The sequence below is a fragment of the Ochotona princeps genome, chromosome 7 (genome assembly GCF_030435755.1).
Source record: "Ochotona princeps isolate mOchPri1 chromosome 7, mOchPri1.hap1, whole genome shotgun sequence".
In the NCBI taxonomy this organism is placed as follows: domain Eukaryota; kingdom Metazoa; phylum Chordata; class Mammalia; order Lagomorpha; family Ochotonidae; genus Ochotona; species Ochotona princeps.
The window spans coordinates 71,610,180-71,621,903 of record NC_080838.1 but is presented as its reverse complement, the minus strand read 5'-3'; the positions used below and the strand labels follow the sequence as shown (position 1 = coordinate 71,621,903).

General features: G+C 37.6%; 1 pseudogene; it reads right to left on the bottom strand.

Annotated features, from left to right (window-relative positions):
- Positions 1 to 325: 325 nt before the first annotated feature.
- Positions 326 to 10,728, bottom strand: LOC101526606 (UDP-glucuronosyltransferase 2B14-like; annotated as a pseudogene).
- Between the last annotated feature and the right edge of the window lie 996 nt (positions 10,729 to 11,724).

The following is an 11,724-nucleotide window of genomic DNA, read 5'->3' as shown; positions in this document are numbered from 1 at the left end:
GTGAGCTCCCTCACAGTCTTCCTCCTATGTCGTCCATCTTGCGAGTCTCCAGTCCTTTTTCTTTTATCCTTTTAGTCCTCTTGTGGCCATCTTCAGGGACACATCTCATTCAATTTATACACTGCCTCCCAATCTGTGCACTATCCAAAAATCTCTGACACACACTTCTATTAGAGCCAATGAGAAATTATGGTAAAATACACAGTTGCCTTCCAACCTTAAGGAAATCAGTGCTCAACATTTGTTCTTGCTTAGGCTCAACTGCTACCCTCTTGGCCTTCATCTGATAACTTATGGGTAAACACTGTCTTAACGAAAGTAATACTCACAAAGGATCATGAATGACTGTCCTTAAGGCATTGAGCAAATCTGCACTTGACATGGTTTTCCAGTTCAGTCTCACAGCTGCTCCCTTAGCTGTCATGTGGGCAATGTTATCAGGTTGGTCTGCAAACAAAGGAAGACCCACCATAGGGACGCCATGGTAGACCTACCATAGGGACGCCATGGTAGACCCACCATAGGTATGCCTCATAGATGCCTTTGGCTCCACCGTGAGTTACAAAAGCTCTGGTTTTTGGATGACCTAGGGTTGAAGAATTTTTAATAAAATTATTAAGCTTAAATCTTAGAATGAAATGGGAAATGCACAGAATGAGACGATAAAGGGACAGAGCTCCCTGGTTGACAAATCACTGACAGACATAAATCTGCATGAAAATGCTTTCCGATCAAAAGAAACTGGTACGTAAGTCCTTTGGGAAAGTAAGTGAAGGCCAAATGGAAGGGGAATTGTGAGATTTAAAACTTAACCTGGGTTATCACTAGAAGTACACTAAAACGCTGTCATTGAAAAGTGAGATGTTTCTGTAATCTGTTGATGGCCCTACCCTACAGCTAGTGACTTACCTGCCCTGTTCTTGCCCAAACATTTTAATCTAGATTATCAGCTCTACATGATCCTTCCTCACTTGAGAAAGTCAGCTTCTGCAGACTGGCCCTTTATTCATTTCTCCACCCGTTCTTGAAATACCCAAGGAGCGCTTTCAGAAAGGCTCTTTGTTCAGAACCAGTTTCAGGGTAGTCTTCACTCTTTGAAAATACTCTACAGGCCTATAGGCTTAAAACCTGCCAGCACTAAGAGCAGAAAGGCAAAATATGCCGTAAATGCAGCCCTTGAATCATTCACTATCCTGCAGATAACTGGTGCAGTCTGTGTCAGTGGAAGCTGAGTTAGGTACCTGGTGCTTTTAAACATAGATAAAGTCAATGCCCTCTGCCCACAAGCACAGCGTTCCTGTACCTCCAAAACCACACTGCAGTGACATGGCAGTGAACAGGCCACTTCAACACTTGTGCCTTGGAGTGTTTACTGAAGCTTTATGGAAACTATTTGTTATTTTCTTAACATTAAAATCATGTACATGCTTTAATGTTTCTCTGGGACAAACATGGGATTTACAAGATTGTAAAATTCTCTGAGATAGCTTAGCCCCCTAACTTAACTGTTATTGGAAATACTTCTAGGGGAAATGTCATTGTTGTGCAGTTTTACCACACACAACTAAAAAAACTCTTGCTAATTTCCCCCAGATATTTTACAATATAGGTAGTATTGAAACAACTTGAGCCTTTGCAATACCTTAGGTTGCAGAAAAATGTGTAGTCTCTTCTTTGAAATCCAACACATTGTACTGTACCCAAATGTAATTTCTTTAATCACTAAGCTAATGAGTATATAAGACATTCCTTGGCATTGATACACTTTTCTCCATTAAAAGCATAACCACCAAAAAAAAAAAAACCAAATAACATAATACCCATGAAATATTTATTTTTTAAAATATATACTTTTTGGAATCATTTCCCAAATTTAATACTAGGCATTTTGGTTTTTTAAATTAAATGTTTATATAATTATATATACATTCTTCATAGTTTCATTAGGACTTGACATCTTTTAAATAACAAGAAAGCAATTCCATGAGAGCAGATAGATGTGTATGAGAAGCAAGTTAATTCCTATTAAGAAATATATATACCCTGTTTGACATTTCAAAGTCTTGAGAACAATTTCTAGAAAAAAAATTTGAAGTTGCGTTACAAAGGAATTAAAAGTACCAGAATAGCTAGAGTTGGAAATATTTTAAAAGTAGAGGGTAAACAGGTTCATAAGCAGCATAGCAGTGGGAAGTAATCCAAACTTGTGACATTGTGAACTTTTCTTCAACAGATTTTTAACTCTTGCAACAAACTATAAAATATGAGAGAGATGATTAACATGCCTTGCAATGCCCAATCACTATGCTCAGTACTAAAGCACAGTATTGACTTTGGAATTTCTAAGAAATTCTCAAAAGCTGGAATATATGTGTTTTTTTAATAAAATCAAGTTAACATGCCCTCCCATGGGAGGTGGTAACCTAAGAGGGAGGAGCCCCCTATTTCCCTCCCAGGCCACTCCCACTCCCAAATTATGCACTCTCCAGGTGGTTCTGTGGTTTGACAGAACTAGCCCCCAGTGCCAGCTCCTCCAGCTGATGCTGTGGCTAAGCCCAAACAACCCACACCAACTCTAATTGTAGATTGCACCAGTAGGAATAATCAGCCCAGCCTGGTTTTTCCCTGATCTGGTCCACATGAGGCACACAGGTGTTGTAGCCCTGCCTAGTCTGGTCTACCCCCATCCCAGCTCATGCTCTCCAGTGGGAGTAGCTGTCCAGCAAGGGAACCACCCCTTATTCCCCTGCCGGCTCTGCCCCCTCCCTTCCTGATTCTCATGTGTGCTGGTTGGGTGTTGCGGTCACATCTGGCACAGGCAACCTCACTTTGGCATTCCGTGTTGTGCACTGTTTTTGTCGCTACCGAACATGGCTCGACCCACACTCTGTTCTGGCGTTGGGATTTGCCAGTGGATGATGTGTACTGATTCAGCCTGGTCTGCCCCTAACCTATGCCAAATGTATGCCAGTGGGACTGGAGTGGCTAGACAGACACCCAACAACATCCGTGAAGGCTGGATAGTTGAGCTGGTTAGATGTAACAAGGTTTTAATACCCATTGACATGTATGAGAGCAGAAGGGAATGTGGGACAGACTGGATTAGTCTGCCACACATACTGGCAAACCAGGGAAGGGGGCGCGCCTGGTGGGGGTTATTGTGGGTTGCTCTGAATAGGCTGCAGCCCACACTGGTTTATGTGAGGGCCGAGTATGTGCTGGGCAGAACCAGGCTGGACTGTAAACACCCATTGGTGCCAGTGGAAGACAGGGATGGAAACAGAACCAACCTAGCAATTGCAACCACCAGCTGATCGGGGTGATGGACTGTGCCTGGCCCTGTGCTTGCTAGTACATACAAGAATCTGGTCTGGGAACACCTCAGACAAAGTTTCTTTGGGGATCCCCCAATCAAACTGCCGGACTCAGAACCCTCACTCTCAAAAGACAGGACAGAGCAAGTCAATCACCTCAGCTATATGTTGGCAATGAAAATACTGGGCAAATGGAGACTCTGTGATGGACTATATCAATCAGTGGATTCTTCAACGACCTCATTATGCTTGGAGTAGTGAGAGTTGCAGCAATTCAGAACTGTTGAACTATCAAAACCACTTGAGCAAGATCCTCGGCGCATGCCCCACATCTGGTACCTGGGGTGGGTGGGAGACTGGGTGGGGCTTCTCCCTTAAAATACTCTTTTACATCAGATATATTAAGGAAGCAATATGGAGCTAATTGTCTTGCCCATCTTCCTGTAGCACTTGAACCTTTTTACCCTAATTATGTCAAGATTGAAAATAAATAAATAAAGTAAATAAATAAAATAAAGTTAACAGGTTAAGTAATAATCAAAATAACCAATTGAGTCATTATTGCAAGCCTTTAACAGATTAAGAAACTAGTTTATAAATGTCCAAAGATAACATTTATTATGCATACCTTGGAGAATTTGTCCCTATCTATTTTATGGAGTTGGGATCATCTGAACCTCTTTCCATGTCATCCCTGCCTCTGATTCCTTTTATTACTTTTTCCCTCCTCAATTCAGAAAAAGTGTGAATATGACAGGTTAGAAACCAATCCCTGAGAAGCCACATTTTATGTTGCCCAGGGTCTCAATAGAGGTGTGAACGCTGCTTCACACTTTGATCTACATGTCATGTGTGCTTGATTTAGACACTGACAAAAGTCCAGTCTCATAGGACAGGTTAGGCTTTTCTCTTGTGCTAAGTCTGTGCACCTAAGTGAATGACAACCTAAACTCAGGATTGGTGAGACTTGGTCCTCCTTTCTCTATATATGTTTGTGATTAACACTCCAACATATTTCCAAGTTAGGGGAAAAACATACTGACATTACAAAGAAAACCTTAACTGGATGAAGCATGTCAGAATTTCTTCAAGACCCACTTATATATTCATTCTGCAGAGACATTTTGTAACTAAATTTTAAATACTTTCTAGTCATATGTTTTGTGTATACAATAGCTGTGATAGTGCTGGAAGGGAAAAGAGCAAAGAATATGCCAAATTTGGTGATTTCAGAGAATTGCATAATATGGATAATAATAAAACATTTACTGTGCCTAGTAAGTATATTTTTAAATCAAAGTTATCAAATTATTTGAAAACAGGAGCTTTCGGTACTGTTTTAGCATCTTTGAAATATCTATTCTTAAATTAGTATCTGAGGATAAAAGGAGCTATCTTAATGGTTTACTTTTCATACAAGAAGTTTGTGAAATCAGACTCTGCCCAGAGTTGATCACACACTTCAGTACCTCCCACCATGAAGCACCTTTTCTGACCTTTTGTGGAAGCTGGGCAAGGGCTGATGCAATCACATTGGCCCTCTCTTCTGTCATGTTACTGACCATTAAGCCCAGAGAAAACACCACGACTCCCTCTTCCCCAGAGCTCTGCACAAAGTCTTCCATGTCCTGTGAAGAAGGAATTAGCTCCATCACAAAATAGCAACAGCACAGCACACACTAATGAAAGACTTGGTACAAATAACATATGGAAGAATATTGAGTCAGGAGGAAAGATTGGAGTAGTAGCTATAGTATATACAATACAAAATGCTCCACTTCTCACTTTTAAATGTACAGGTGGTAGTGTAACATGCAATCACATTGTTGTGCCAATCAAGTCCTGAAATTTTGTTTCTTACAAAAGTTCATGCATTCAATGATATACACTAAAAAATATTTAATCATAAATCACATTTCCTTTTCAATGCATCAGAAAAATATAATTTTAAACGATTTATCTTCTTTGCCCCACCCTTTACAACAAGTTTTCTTTTTTGACTAATGACTCTTTGATTTAAAAAAAGTGTAGTGTGTTTCAAACACATAAATATATAGTTTCATCATTTTTAAAATAATACTTGCTATTTTGCTGTTTTTCAATCTTTACTTTTGGAAATACATATTTTATATACTGATTTGCATGCATTGTTTTGCCATGTATATTTTCATATTAGTTTTTTATGTAGCCAAGCTATAAACAATTTTAATACTTGTCATTTCTCACATGTATGTCTTAAATAAAAAATATAGATTATCTGAGAATCTGATAATTTATGGAAAATCAAGTAATGGTGAATAAAGATATTATTATCATTGAATATGAAGTCAGACTACTTTGCGATCATTGTGTTGGATTCTAATGGTGATATTTGTAATAATACAAATAATATTATTACAAATATCACCATTATGGCATGACCCAACCTACTGGATTTCTTTGTTCTTAAGACTTTGACTTAGTTCTCCTGACCCTTTATTATACAAACTAAGAAGACATGGCAGCATAGACTTATGGTATCACACTTTCACCCATATTAACCTGGCATTCGAATCTGAGAAAATTATCCTAGAGTCTAAAACTGTATACAAAAAATTGATACTATAATATAACATGTAATAAAATCTCACCTTTTTGTGACAGCTATTTGGAAGTGGAAAAGAGCATCTTTTAGTATGTCATACATTACAGATGTAAAAATCTTCACTTTCTATATAACAAGATAATTTTTTAAATTGTATAGAAAAGAATGAAATTTAAAATAAGTTCATTTGGTACTTTTTTTAATCTATGCAAGATTTTTCCCCATGAGCTTTTTGAAGATTCTTCTCGTGCATTTTAATTTTTTTTAGCAAAGCAAGATTTTAACTTCATTTTTCATGACCCTTTGAAGTATGGTTTATTCATCTTAAAATGTGATGTGAATTTAATACGTTTTATTTCTTCATAAAAGTGTCATTCTATTTGCTGAAAGAATTCTGCTGTAACCATAACATGAGAGGTCCTTCTCAGACATACCATGTAAGAATGATAAATTCTTCATTCCAAATGCACTGAACATTTTCCCTGTATTCATCTTCAAACAGGTAATGATACTAAAACCAAATTCCCCAAGGTTCCTCAGCAAAACTCAGAAAACAGTAGCTCTGCAGTGAAGCCACTACTTCTATGTTGGATCTCAGCCTGGGGATCTAGTGAGCAATGAGGTAATGCTGTGTTGACAGTGAGTGGATTTGGCTGCAAATCTGTGGGGTCACTAGTCCACATTGTTGAAGAATAGGCTTTCTTTTAAGCTAGAATTTTGCTGAGGAGCCTCAACACATAAAGCAAAACTTGACACTGGATCTTGTACATCTTTTTTGCCAAAGCATATATATTTAATTTTAAATAAATCTTTAGCAATTTTGTTCTCTATAACTTTGGAGAGGTAATTTGGATCTGTTGGAAATCCAGTTCATAGTAAACTACATTTCAAAACTGGCACATCTTAGGGTATTGGTACTACTAAAATAATTAACAATCTCAAGAGTAACCATTAATTTTGTGTTGCTAGGTTCCAGGGACATTTTGTTGTGTTTATTTGCTTTCACTTCAGTTGACACAAAAATTATACATATTTATAGTGCTTAGTGCTTGTTCGTCAATCTTTATCTATCCCAGCTAGCCCCTTAATCTCCCACTTGTGGTAATCCTCATTATTCTCTGAACTTCTGTGAGATCAAAATAACTTCCAGAACAATTGATGTTGTAGACATGACAAGAGTCTATCCTTCTTATGGCCAAATGATACTGCACTGCGTTGTGTGTATCATGGTTTCTTTTACCTATTTATCAGTGGGTGGAGACATAGATGGTATCTATTCCTTGGCTAATATGAAAAGCACTGTAATGTAGAAATGATTTTCTTTTCATTTCAAAGACATTTCCATTTTAAAGATTTTTTTCTATTGACTATACTTCTCACATGTTACACCATGAGGAATAATCATGTCTGGGTGTTCAAGGGCGATTGTCATCAATGCCTGAATTCTGTGTTTTAAAGTCTTATTCATGAATTATTTAAAAGTCACATGCATCACAGTTAGGAAAGGGGCCTAGTGAGACTGAGCATCTGTCTCCAGCCTCACTTTCCAAATGGCTGCAACAGCCAGGCTCTCCCAGATGGAGACAAGAATCATGAACTTCAAGAGGGTCTGCCGTATGGGTGGTAGGGAAACAAACATTCAGAGCATCTTCCATTGCCTTCCCAGGTTAATAGCAGGGAGAAGAATACGAAGCGGGATACAATTTGTCTGATACCAATGTGGGATATGGTAAGGCAAATGATGTATTAGCTGCAAGAGCATAACGCTGTGTTCCCTGTGCCTGAATGCTTGCAACAACCTTCTGAATGATGCTTCCTTCCTCAGTCCTGGCTGTGAGTAGATTGACAAGAGTCTGCATCGTGAAGGTCTTTTCTTTTAATTTTCACTAATGTGAAAGGACAGAGCTCATAGGCTTACTAAATCATTCTGTCATAGCTCTTCCAGGTCATCTTGACCAAGGTTCTCTCTCCAATACCTTCATCAGGTATCATAACTTCTTCCTTTTGTCACAAGAGCAGTCAGTCTCTATATTCAACTTCATTCTCCCATACTAAATTTTGCTCGATTTTTTTGTTATTTTTAATTTTTTATCCAAATTTGCTAGATGACCCATTATGTCTCAAAGATATAATCTGGAGACCTGTGATTGCATAAAAAGACATGTGCTTCTAGTTGGCAGGCCACTTTATTTCACTTTTCATAACTTATACTCCCTGAGATTAAAAAATGCTAAATATATACTGAAAGGGCATTTTTAATAAAATGCAAAATAAGCAAAGCAAACAGGAACATACTTGCCTTGGGCAGAGGTTTAGCAGGTTTACAATGGAGCCCTCCAACATAATGGACATTTGGTAAGGTTGAGTGATGAAATTTCAAATCCCAATTAGCTTCGAATGAATCACATGTCAGCTTTCCCCACTGTCTCCAAGAATTTAACAGGTCTTCCTGAAAAAGAAAAAGGGAAGGCAGAAAAGAGAGAGAACTGTCATATGAATGTTCTGAGAAATGCTGAAGTGATACTGATGTGATGTACAAAATGGCCTGTGCAGTCATAAAGCAAGTATATATATCCACGCAAAATTACAAGTACACTTTACACTTTGTTCACGTATTAGATATATGTAAGTGCAACACAAAGATGTATGTCTCTAATGTCACCTCAGTCAGTATATTCACAACCATTCTCAATTAAACAGTCTGTATTGGAATTTGATGATCCTAGTTTTCTCTATAAAATTACCAAAAGAAATCCAGTGAGAATGTAAACAAATATTTTAGAGTCAGAATTGATCAAACTTTGCATAAAGCTTTCCTAGGAATAATTAGTCAGTTTCTACAAAGTACCGAGTAAACCGTGAGGTTACTTCTATCTCCCGTTACCTTTGCCAACATTCCCCTTACCTTCATCATCCCCCCATTCAGTCTCTTTCTAGTCCTTCTTTTTTTTAAAAAAAAAAAATATTTGTTCACATTAGAAGAAATAGAGAGACAGAGAAAGAGGAGGAGAAATCTATCTGCTCGCACAGTCCCCAAGTGGTTGCATCATCAAAGGCAAGGCCACTCTGCCAAGAACCAGTAAACGCTTGTTGGGCTCTCAAAAAGGACACAGAGAACCCAAATACTTGGATTATTATCTACCGCCTACCACTTAGATGTGCAGTTAGATCAAGCACACTAACCGAATCAATTGCAAATGTTCACTTAACTCACTATGACACAATTCATTCCCCAAACTATGATTTTTAAAGCTATGACTGCATTCCTTGATCTCACTGTTATTTTGGCTCACATTAGCAACATAGTCATATTTATTTGCACAGAACATTATACATGAAAATTATAACTGTAACTTGAAAGATTTTTACGAGTTGTAAAAATATCTGTTAATATTCACTCTTAGTTTTGACCCACTTTGGCAAAAATTCAATTAAATGTCAAATTTTCAAGAAGATATTACAAAGTTTTAATGAAGTAATAGAGACCCAATACAAACCTCAAACAACAGATTTTTCAGTTTGCAAAACATGGTGTTTCTCAAAAATGATTGAATTCTGAAGGTTAGATGGACAAATAATTTTCAGGTAAGGATGCTCATATAGACTAGGGAAAGCAATTTTCCAGGATTCCCTAGGTAGGTAGGTGGGCTTGAGCACACAGCGTGTTAATTATCATGTCTACATTCATCTTAGTGTCTTCTGACTTTATATGTCACAAGAAATAGTGATAAACATGTATGCTAGGAAGGACCACAAACTAATAACCAAAAATTAAAACCTTTACATTGATGTAAAATGTTTCCATAACATCTGACACATTCATACATCATTGTGTATTATCATTTTAATTGTATTATTATTAATGTAATGAAAATTATTTTGCAATATAGTCCGATGGACTCTGGGTTTCCCCTCATTGCTAAGTCTCCTCCCCTCACTGATATCACACACATTATTGCAGTAGTATGTATTTTTCTTCTATTTTGACCTATAAGTGGCTGATTGTTCTGCTTTCTCATTCATACAAGATCAGCTTCAAAGTCACAGGAAAGTTAGATCCCCACATTGCCAATGAAAACCATGACTTACCTAATACTTCACTGCAAAACTGGTCCCATCTCTTCTCATTAAATGTTTGAAACCAAAAGTCAAAATAAAGCATGAACAGCATATTTTTTACCCCCTCCATGAATGTCATTTGGCCACTTATATCAGACAGCATCATAGGGACATAGGAAGGAGGCAATGAAAGTCCTCCACTGTGCTTTTCCATAGTGTAGCCAGGAGAGAAGCGAAGACTGTACACAAAGGGGATTTTAAGCAGCTCTGCCAACAGTTCACCACATGGACCAAAAGCATCTGAAATAAGGATATCAAACTTTGATTCCTGTAGTTTTCTCATGAGTTTCTTGTTCAAAACTGCTGCTTTACAGAGATCTTCACAAGCATCAGAATATCCTGAAAAAAGAAGTTTTTACAACACTGGAAGATATTCCCAATATGAGTCCTGCAGTGCATTTGTCCATGTATTAACAAGTTGTATATAAAACATTTCCAGGTCCTCTTTAGTGGCATCAATAGGAAAAGTTTCAAATTTACTAGTAGTTGTTATGCCAGAGTCAACGAAAATTGAAGCGCTATGGTTCAGAACGATCACCTCATGACCTCTCCGGACAAGTTCATCTACGATTACATTTAAATTCAGCCACAGACTGTACTCCATAGGCCACACCAGCACCTTTCCACAACTCCCAGATCTGAAGCAACAGCTCAGCTGTAGCAGCAGCAGCAGAACTGAAACGTGTTTCAGGGACATTCTGGTGAAGTCACTGCTTCTTCTCCAACTGCTGTCCCTTTTTTGGGGCTACTTGTGCTTATATTTATAAACAAACTTAAAGTTAAAATATAACTTATTCTAGTCAAAGTAATTACTTCATATGAACGCTTAGAGCTATGGGCTGGGATGGCAGGAGAATAAATCATGAAAAACTGGTCTTGTGTTTATGTGAGCAAGTAGGTTTTTATTTTTCCAACAAGTATTTTTACCTAAGCCAGGATCATCAGCCCACGTGTGAGAGAGACTCCTGGGTACACTATGGAAAAGGAGACTGCATTATTGCCCTTTCCTCTGTCTCCATAACTCTGTGTAACTTGTGTGGTCAAGTGACATGGAGAGGGTAAAACGTATGCTGTCCATGCTTTATTTTGATTTTTGGTTCAACTATCTAATAAAGCGAGATGGGATGATTTTACAGTGAAGTATTAGTTAATCATGCTTTTCATTGATAATGTAGAGGTCTGCTTTGCATAACTTTGAAGCTGAGCTTGTATGAATGCAAGAGCACATTATTTAGACTTTGATAGGTCAAAATAAAATGAATATACAATGATTTATGAATATGTCAGATGTTATGGAAAGGTTTTCCATTAATGTTAAAGCATACGGTAAAGGTTCAGTTGGAATTCAGATGGGCTCTACCCATCAGAGGGTAGAGCATTCTAACCACAAATGAAGGATTGAGCGGCTCTCTAAGGAAGTCCATGTCCACTTATAACAGAGCCAAGAGCAGTGACAAATGAGAGGATATGGCATGACAGAAAGGTAGAAATAAAGTATCTGTATGGCTTTTCCATATTTCTTGCACAGTTGGTGTAACAAAGTATTTTTAAATTTGATAAAATGTAATTCACGTACAAAAAAAATTTAAACTCACCAACTCCAAGTGCACATGTCAGTGCCATACTACATATTCATATCAATGTAGAAACACCATCACTATCAGCTTATAAGATTTAATTATTTTTTTTTAAAAGCTCTGGGGACAA